The sequence below is a fragment of the Ranitomeya variabilis genome, chromosome 1, assembly GCF_051348905.1.
Source record: "Ranitomeya variabilis isolate aRanVar5 chromosome 1, aRanVar5.hap1, whole genome shotgun sequence".
Taxonomy (NCBI): Eukaryota; Metazoa; Chordata; class Amphibia; order Anura; family Dendrobatidae; genus Ranitomeya; species Ranitomeya variabilis.
Genome location: NC_135232.1, coordinates 1,021,929,238 through 1,021,939,810, shown reverse-complemented (window position 1 = coordinate 1,021,939,810; position 10,573 = coordinate 1,021,929,238). Strand labels below are relative to the sequence as shown.

Sequence of the window (10,573 nt, the reverse complement as noted above, 5' to 3'; positions counted from 1 at the left end):
TTTATCAAAGATATTAAAAAAAATCCTTAGATATAGGAAGCTTTCCTCCCCAAATGCCACTGGCTAATATTATTCTTATCCCAAAACCGAAAAGAGAGCCTGAACAACTCAATAATTATAGGCTTATATCACTTATCAATACTGATATAAAAATTCTGGCTAGCAGATTAAAAAATATATTACCCCTGATCATAAACTATGATCAGCTAGGATTCATTGGAGGTCTTCAAACTTCTGATGGCATTAGAACATTGAACATACTAAATATAATGAATGCAACAAAAGTTCCCTCCATGTTAGTAACGCTAAACGCTGAAAAAGTGTTTGATTGAGTCAATTGATCCTTTCTAGAATCAACATTATTAAAATTTGGCTTCAACAATCAAATAATTCAAACAATAATGGCATTATACTCAAGCTATCAGCCAGAATTTATACTAACTACCATTTTTCAAACACTATCACTAAAACCAAAGGAACAAGGCAGGGTTGCCCACTCTCCCCTCTACTTTTTGCCATTGTGGTAGAAACAGCAAAACATGGCAGAGATGCTTACCTGCCTAGGCCTCCAAACAAATGCACTATCAGGATGCAGTGGACCCATGTGGTGGAAAAAACACAGGTGCAGCATAACCGATGAGGCAGCCACTCACAACCTACCAAACTAATGGAGGGGGTGGCTGCTTGGCACATTGCTGCACAAAAAAGACTTGTATGTGGCGCTGTTCACACAATGGAGATGCACAGCATCCAGGCAGGCCTAGTAGTGACACCCTTCTATTAGATCAGGCGGGCCTGCCCAGCGCTATCCAAATGCACCCCATGTGAACAGACACCACAGTTTACAAGAGAAAAATGGGCCCAACTGCACCCTGGAAAAAAGTGCAAAAAACACATAAAAAATTTTTTATGTGAGGTATTAGTTGATATTTTGGCCAAAATAAAGAAGCTCATGACCCACGTCAAGGGTCCCCACGCTCATGAGTCCTAACTCTAAAATAGCTAAAAGCACAAAAAGAGGATTCAGAGATCCTCCAAAAATGAGAAAAAACAGCAAAACATGGCACTTTTTTCCGGAAAAATAAAAAATCCTTGATTTTAACATAGACCCCACTAAGAAAAACAACACAAAAAGGTTTTCAGAAATAGAATTGGAGGATAATCTAATCACTTCCTTAGGCTCTTCATTATGCAGAAGACTTAAAACAGAAATGCTAAAAAAAACTTCCAAGTATATTTTAATGAAAAATAAATTAAGAGGTGGCTTAGGACTTCCAAATCTGTCAGCATATTATCAATCCCTCACATCCAGATCCTCTTCATCCCACCTTTAAAGCTACAACTTTAGCGTGGAAAAAGTTAGCACAATCAACAAAGAAAGTATCAAAATACGAACAAATTAAAAACATATCTTTATCTGTTATCAAGATGTTGACCAAATGTGGACATTCCAGAAACCTGGTATCAGTTAACGATTAAAAAGAACGTACATGATAGAGACAAATGTATACCCGTTTTTCAACTAAACAAGAAATTTAAATTAAAACAAAGCGACTTTTTACATCTAACCAAAATTAGAGAAATCTAGGAACTATTACTAAATAAGAATCCCTTATACCAAGGATTGTCTGTCTGCTGTCTCTAACATCATGTCCTCCCTCTACCTGAAACTAAATCTCTCCAAAACGGAAATTCTTGTGTTTCTCCCTTCTACTAACCTCACTCTACCCAACATCGAAATTACCCTGGAGGGTTCAACCATAACTCCCAAGCAGCATGCCCGCTGTCTTGGGGTCATATTCGACTCCTAACTTTCCTTTACTCCCTATATCCGATCACTCACTCGCTCTTGTCACCTGCATCTTAAAAACATCTCCAGAATCCGACCTTTTCTCACCGTTGAAACTGCTAAGACTCTTACTGTCGCTCTTATTCATTCTTGTCTGGACTACTGCAACTCTCTTCTAATCAGTCTCCCTCTTACCAAACTTTCTCCTCTCCAATCCATCTTGAATGCTGCAGCCAGAGTCATATTTCTGTCCAGCCGCTTCACTGATGCCTCCATCTTGTGCCAGTCATTACACTGGCTACCCATTCGCTACAGGGTCCAGTATAAACTCATCTCTCTCACCCACAAAGCTCTCCACAGTTCTGCACCGCCTTATATCTCTTCTCTCATCTCTGTCTATCGCCCTACACGTGCCCTCCGTTCTACAAATGACCTAAGACTAACATCCCCTGTAATCCGAACCTCGCACCTCCGTCTCCAAGACTTCTCACGTGCTGCGCCAGCTCTCTGGAATGCACTTCACCAGACGATCAGACTGATACCTAGCCCAGACCTATTCAAGCGCGCTTTGAAAACCCATCTCTTCAAACAAGCCTACCACATCAACTACTCAGTAAACTAACTTTGCCCTGTTCCCTCCTTCCAAATACTACTCTGAATCTGCACCCTACTATTCATCTGTCTCCACACCCTCCATGCACACGATAACTTCACTTGATACTTGACTATTGCACTTAAACACACGGACTGATGACCGGATCATGCAGCTTTGTATGAAAATCCCTATGTATTATAATTGCCAGACCTGAAATAACAAGCACTTTTCACCTATTGTGTCCCCCCATTTCATTGTAGATTGTAAGTTTGCGAGCAGGGACCTCACTCCTAATGTCACTGTTTAAATTGTCTTAACTTGTACCGAATTTGTTTGTACATGTCCCCGCTTAATTGTAAAGTGCTGCGGAATATGTTGGCGCTATATAAATAAAAATTATTATTATTATCCCTTCCCTGAATTTATAGGTCAACTATTGGGTAACTTTAACTAAAAATTTAGTTTGGAAAACCAAAAACATTTACAATAATTTTAACAATATATATATATATTTTTTTTAGAAAAATCAATATATGCTGAGATGGGAGAGAGATTCATGGAAGCAGTTTACCACAGAACAATGGCAGGAGAGTATGAATTTAGTATACTTTTCTAATATACAGGGTGGGCCATTTATATGGATACACCTAAATAAAATGGGAATGGATGGTGACCATGGCGGCCATTTTAACCCCTTAGTGACAGAGCCAATTTTTACAATTCTGACCACTGTCACTTTATCAGGTTATAACTCTGGAACGCTTTAACATATCCTGCTAATTCAGAGAGAGTTTTTTCATGACATATTTTACTTCATGTTAGTGGTAACATTTCTTCGATATTACTTGCGATTATTTATGAAAAAAAATGGTAATATGGCGAAAATTTTTAAAATTTAGCAATTTTCAAACTTTGTATTTTTATGCCCTTAAATCAGAGAGATATGTCACAAAAAAGTTAATAAATAACATTTCCCACATGTCTACTTTACATCAGCACAATTTTGGAAACAACATTTTTTTTGTTAGGGAGTTATAAGGGTTAAAAGTTGACCAGCAATTTCTCATTTTTACACCACCATTTTTTTTTAGGGACCACATCACATTTGAAGTCATTTTGAGGGGTCTATATGATAGAAAATAACCAAGTGTGACACCATTCTAAAAACTGCACCTATCAAGGTGCTCAAAACCACATTCAAGAAAATTATTAACGCTTTACGTGCTTCAAAGGAACTGAAACAATGTGGAAGGAAAAAATGAACATTTAACGTTTTTGCAAACATTTTACTTCAGAACCATTTCTTTTATTTTGCAAGCGTAAAATCAGAAATTTAACCATAAATTTTGTTGTGCAATTTCTCCTGAATACGCCTATACCCCATATGTGGGGGTAAACCACTGTTTGGGCGCACCGCAGAGCTTGGAAGAGAAGGAGCGCCGTTGGACTTTTTCAATGCAGAATTGGCTGGAATGGAGATCGGATGCCATGTCACGTTTAGAGAGCCCCTGATGTGCCTAAACAGTAGAAACCCCCCATAAGTGACCCCATTTTGGAAACTAGACCCCCCAAGGAACATATCTAGATGTGTGGTGAGAACTTTGAATGCCCAAGTGCTTCACAGAAGTTTATAATGCAGAATCGTGAAAATAAAACATATTTTTTTTCCACAAAAAAGATTTTTTAGCCCCCAAGTTTTTATTTTCACAAGGGTAACAGGAGAAATTGGACCCCAAAAGTTGTTGTCCAATTTATCCAGAGTACGCTGATGCCCCATATGTGGGGGTAAACCACTGTTTGCGTGCACGGCAGAGCTCAGAAGGGAGAGAGCACCATTTGACTTTTTGAGCGCAAAGCAAAATTGGCTGTCGCATTTGGAGGCCCCCTGATGTACCTAAACAGTGGAAACCCCCCAATTCTAACTCCAACCCTAACCACAACACACCCCTAACCCTAATCCCAACCCGATCCATAATCCTAATCACAACCCTAACCATAATCACAACCCTAACCCAAAACAACCCTAATCCGAACCCTAACCATAACCCTAATCAAAACCCTAAATCCAACACACCCCTAATCCTAATCTCAACCCTAACCTCAAACCTAACCCTAATCCCAACCCTAACCTTAATCCCAAACCTAACCCTAATCCCAAACATAACCCTAATTCCAACCCTAACCCTAATACCAACCCTAATCCAAACCATAAGGCCTCTTTCACACTTCCATTTTTTGCCATCCGTCGCAATCTGTCGTTTTGGTAAAAAAAACGGATCCTGCAACTGTGCCCGCAGGATGCGTCTTTTTGCCATAGACTTTTATTGATGACGGATTGCGACGGATGGCCACACGTCGCAACGGATGTGTCGTGTTTTGGTGGACCATCGTGATGAAAAAACGTTCAAGGGAACGTTTTTTCATCCGTCGGATCCGCCATTTCCGGAACTCCGCCCCTCCTCCCCGCACTTCAGAATGGGCAGCGGATGCATCGGAAAACTGCATCCGCTGCCCACATTGTGCACAATTTTGCACAACGTCCGTCGGTATGTCTGGCCGATGGATTGCGACGGCCCCGTACCGTCGGAAATGTAAAAGATGCCTTACCCTAATCCCAATTCTAACCCTAACTTTAGCCGCAAACCTAGCCCTAACTTTAGCCCCAACCCTAACCCCTAGCCCTAACTTTAGCCCCAACCCTAACCCTAGCCCTAACCCTTACCCTAACCCTAGCCCTAACCCTAACTCTAGCTTTAGCTCAACTCCTCTAGCTGACGGCCGGCAGATCATGGCGGGAGCACTGCACATGCACCCGCCATTTTCTTATCAGATGAAGAAGCCAGCAGCCAGGAGGGGACACAGGAAGACCCAGGGACACCGGTAAGTATAACAGGGTCCCCGAATCCTCTATTTCTCTGTCCTCTGATGTGCGATCACATCAGAGGACCGAAAATGACACATAGCTTTTTTTGTTTATTTGTGGTCGCAGGTAAAGTTAATTACCGGCGATCGCTAAACAGGGGTCGGTAAAAACCGACCCCAATCATGTTCTTTGGGGTCTCGGCTACCCCCGGCAGCCGAGACCCCAAAGATCTTCTGGGTGCCGGCCGGCGGGCACACTGCGCATGCGCCTGCCATTTTTTGGCCGGAACAAGATGGCGGCGCCCATCGGGAGCCACGAGGAGTACCGGGGGAGACAGGTGCGTATCGGGGGGCAATTAGGGACCCCATTTCTCTGTCCTCTGATGTGCGATCACATTGGAGGACAGAGAAATTAAATGGGAAATCGTGTTTTGTTTTTTGCGACCGCCGGTAAAAGGTTAATTACCGGCGATCGCAACCCGGGGGTCGGTAAAAAACCCCCGAATCATGTTCTCTGGGGTCTCGGCTACCTCCGACTCTATGGGGGTGCTATTCACTTTTTCCACAGCGCCGTTGATTAACGGCGCTGTGGTTTAAGTACCCTTAACTGCCGCCGTTAAAAGGCGTATCGACGGTCGTTAAGGGGTTAAAGTCGGCCTTTTTGGATACAACTTTATTTCTTCCAATGAGAAGAGGGTCATGTGACACATTAACCTTATTGAGAACTTCACAAGAAAAACAATGGTGTACTTGGTTTTAGCGTAACTTTATTTTTTCATGAGTTGTTTGCAAGTTTATGACCACTTATAAAATGTGTTCAATGTGCTGCCCATTGTGTTGGATTGTCAATGCAACCCTCTTCTCCCACTCTTGATACACTGATAGCAACACTGCAGAAGAAATGCTAGCACAGGCTTCCAGTATCCGTTGTTTCAGATGCTGGGGTCATCTGAAGGCAAATCTCTATTCTGTGAAGATACGAGATGTGCAGCATCTGAAAGAACGGATACTGGAAGCCTGTGCTAGCATTTCTTAGGTGTTGTTGCTATCAGTGTGTCAAGAGTGGGAGAAGAGGGTTTCATTGACAATCCAACACAATGAGCAGCACTTTGAACACATTTTATAAGTGGTCATAAACTTGTAAATAACATGAAAGAATAAAGTTACGTTAAAACCAAGCACACCATTGTTTTTCTTGTGAAATTCTCAATAGGTTTGATGGGTCTCATGACCCTCTTCCCATTGTAAAAAATAAAGTTGGATCCAAAATGGCCGACTTCGAAATGGCCGCCATGGTGACCACCCATCTTGAAAAGTTTTCCCCTCCCATATACTAATGTGCCACAAACAGAAAGTTGATATCACCAACCATTCCCATTTTATTTAGGTGTATCCATATAAATGGCCCACCCTGTATGTATGTTCGTACATGAATCATACTTTAAATCTCTTACTAAGTGGTATTTTACTCTGCTGAGATTTGCAAAAGCAATCCCAGGTACTTTGGCCCTGTGTTGGAGGAATTGCAGAAAAGAAAGTGACAGCTTGCATATTTTTTTGTAAATGTCCCAAACTTAGGACATTTTGGAAAGATGTTTTTGCCTTTACTAATCAGCTATTAGAGAGATCTAATAATATCACTACAAATAGCTCTAGAAGAAGGCACTCCAATACCCCTTTGAAGAAATGTAGTGGAGGACCTTAGAAAACATTTTTTCCCATTATTAATGAGTTGGTTTCCTAGACTGGTAATGCGCATGCACTAAGTGCATGGGCTGAAGATGTTAGAATCTGTTTTGTTTTGACCATCCGCCATCTTGTTGTGGTTTTCTGGCTGCTGGTCTTTTTCCCCTGGTGCTGGGTTGTCTTGGTCAGGTGATTGCATCACCCTTTATTACCCAGCACCTGCCTCCCATTCCTTGCTGGACAACAGTGTTTATCCGCTAGTGTTCTGGCTAGGTGCTTTGACAGCTTTCTGTGTTTGATATTTTGCAGTTCTGGGGTCTCTGGTTCTGCTATCTTTTGTTTCTGTTTTCAGTTTATTTCTGCAGCTTACTCTGAGTTTTCTATTAGGAGGTGACCTGTTTTTTATACCCAGTCCTTAGATCTTTTAGGGACCTCCTTCCCCTAATCTATAGGTCTTCGCTGAGTTTATACTAGGATCGTCGGTGGGTCTATTCGCAAGGAATGGGCCGCCCACTCCATTGTGGGGTTTCAGCCTAGTCTTAGTGAAGGGTCAGCTTTCTCCCTGCTCTCCTAGTTCTGTGCTGCAGTTTCGTAACAGTTTGTCCAGCCACACATATAAAAAAAAAAAAAACTTCCCGGATTCTTTCAATATGTGCAGCGTCCAGGAACTTGCTCAATGCTTGCAAGGGCTAACTTCGGAAGTAACCAACCTTCAACAGCACGTGAGTAATTGCTCTGGAGTTACCGGAGTTTTTTTCTGGCAAAAGGCAGGAACTTTTTACATTTAAAAATGCATGTTTACTATATTTTCGGCTTAGACCCAGATCCTCAGGGAGTGAATTACAGCGTGTGGGGATTATTATGTCTTTATTGCGAGGTGAACCCCAAATCTGGGTGTTTTCATTACATCCTGAAGATCCTTGTTTGACATCAGTAGAAGCATTTTTTTTCTGCTATGTGGTCGTTACATGATGATCTTGATCGGGTTGCATCACCTGAGGCAGAGCTCAGACGGCTTAAACAGGGCTCTGTGGATGCTGAGAGGTATTGCACCCTGTTCAGACGATGGTCCGCAGAGGTCAGGTGGAATGACCCAGCACTCAAGAGTCAGTTTTTAGCAGGTTTGAGTGAAAGAGTTAAAGATTTGTTCATTGCATACCTTGCACCTGATACTTTGGAAACTGCTATGCAGCTAGCTATCCATGTGGATAGAAGATTAAGAGACAGGCGGAGTGTAGAGAAGACTCCTATAATGTTGGACCCGTCTCTCAGAATAGCCCCTTCGACAGCGGGAAACCGATGCAACTTGGGGTGATGTCCTTCTCGAGAGGGAGAAGAGGTTCGCTGAAGGGCTATGCTTGTACTGTGGTAAGGCTGACCATTTTATTAAGCAATGTGAGGTTCGCATAAGGAAAGAAAAAAAAAGGTCAGTAGGAGTAACACTCCAGTTTGTATTGTGTTTTTACGGTCAGCAGGAGTTTTTTTTTCTGGTAATACCACATATCATGGTCATTCCATTGAATTTCAAGTAATGGTGGATTGTGGTTCTGCACTTAATTTGATTGATCAACAATTCCTAGACAAATATAAGTTTGATTTTGAACCATTGCCATCTCCTATTCCTGTTGTGGCTATTGATAAAACTCCTCTGGAACATGGGTGTATTTCTCGAAAGATACCAATAGTCCACGGCACTCAAGGTTCTTTGGTGGTGCACAAGTCAGGTATCCAACCCGTATGTAAACAATAAAGTACTTGGCACTCAGAGATTAATTTGCAAAAAAACGTGAAAGTTTTTGTTTATTTGTGCGACCAGTTCAAGAGTGTTTAAACGTTTTCGGTCACAAGACCTTCATCAGAAACATCTCTCAAGAAACTGTAAGATATACAAACAACAATTACAAGATTGTAAAAGACATCTGATATACAATTGTTTTAACAAGTTTATACACAAAGGGTGAACAAGTCCGATTACAATTGATGTTTATACGGAAAAGAACAGCACATGATGAATAAATGAACAGACAGGGACAACCGTGATGGGCAGGGTTAATCCAGACTGGTGTTCCGTGAGTCCTCAGGCTAGGTTAAAGGAAGCTGTGAGCGTGGATAAGGATAATAAGCAGTTATATAACCTGGATGCTAAGAAAAGACCATTAGATGGGCTAAAATGCCCAAAAGGATACTGAGAAAGCAGTGCTGCAGGGTGTCAGATTGTCGCACTAGGAGTAAGAGTGCACAGTGGATACCTACAATGAGAATGTGACATTGTGAAATAACAGAAAAAGGCAAAAGCAGACCGGGTGAGCTAAAGCAATATATGTCCGCCCACCCTGTATACTGGCACCACCATGTATATGGCACGCACTACATGAGGATATGGTATCCCCAAACGGAGATGCTAATAATGTACTGATAGCGATATTCACTAAGGACCCCAGCAGAGTAGTATAAGTAAAGTACCTGGAAGCAGACCAGCGCAATGCATAGGCCTCAAAGACCCACATGCATGTATGAAAAAACCTGGCACAAACACCTAGAGAGTATGATAAGGTTAATGTTATCAACCAAAACATGGGGTAAATAAAGAATGCATTCTATGGATGGTAATATACATAGAGATCCTGATTACCTCGGGAGTCCTGGAGGGTATATAGAAGGCAGGGCGCACTGGGAGGGCGGAAGACCGCTGCAGGAGATGGCGCTAAAAAGAGTAAACGCACAGTGGGAAAGATATCCCTAAGTGTCATGCAAAGCAAGATGAGCTCTAGTAGATGAGCCCTGTATATTTACCCAGTGAATCCAGGTCTGAGGTGCCGAGATGCTGTGGGGCCGGTGTATCCAGAAGCCGCTGTGCGACAGCGGTACTTCCGGGTATAAGAGCGTCCTGAGAGGGTCATGTGACCCACCTCGTCAAAGAACACATGATTGTGGCCATAAAGACAGCGCCTGCGCAGAGTGGGGCTACTGAGAGCAGGGACAGAGCGCTGTATTGAGAAAACCCGCGCATGCGCAGATGCAAAGGGAGGGGCGAAGTGCTATGGGTAGGCACTATGTAGCTAAGAGTAAGCGCTGTATTACAGAAGGAAGATGTTAGTAGTAACGCTAATGGTACAGGATCTGCAGGGGTATCCTATAGTGGAAATTAAAAGAACAAAATAGCTATACAGAGGATGGCTGAATGGTGTGTGTGTGCGGTGACCCCTGAATGAAAGGGACATGACACTTGTATACTCTACCATATAAGGTGCCACCAGTGCCCAGTGCGTGACGTGATCTTAACGATTCTAAAAGATAATAAAAGAGAATAGCATTAGGTTATATGCTTGAGACAATAAGGCAAACCCAACAACAGTAATAAAACAATAAAATACATAGGAGCTCCAATAGACATAGTTAACATTATTGTAGAAAAGCTGAGACATCATAGTCTCTATTTAGCCCCTTGGGTTCCAAGGTCTGCAGTGTAAAAATCCAGAAAGCCTCCCTCTTTTTAAGCATTTTAGTGCGATTCTGGCCTCTCCTTAGGGGGTCTATTTGTTCCAAGACCTGAAACCTAAGTTGGGAGATATTATGATTCTTTTCAAGAAAATGGGACGGGAGGGGAAGGTGGGTCTTTTTGCAGCGAATGGTTGACTTGT

General features: G+C 42.3%; 1 long non-coding RNA gene across 1 annotated transcript; it reads right to left on the bottom strand.

The window, feature by feature from the left end:
* Positions 1–9,405: 9,405 nt before the first annotated feature.
* On the bottom strand, positions 9,406–10,318 carry LOC143783448 (uncharacterized). The gene is made up of 3 exons (XR_013217196.1): positions 10,172–10,318; positions 9,565–9,636; positions 9,406–9,468 (listed from the first exon to the last, which is right to left on the bottom strand). It is a non-coding gene; the product is annotated as an uncharacterized LOC143783448 (long non-coding RNA).
* Positions 10,319–10,573: the final 255 nt, after the last annotated feature.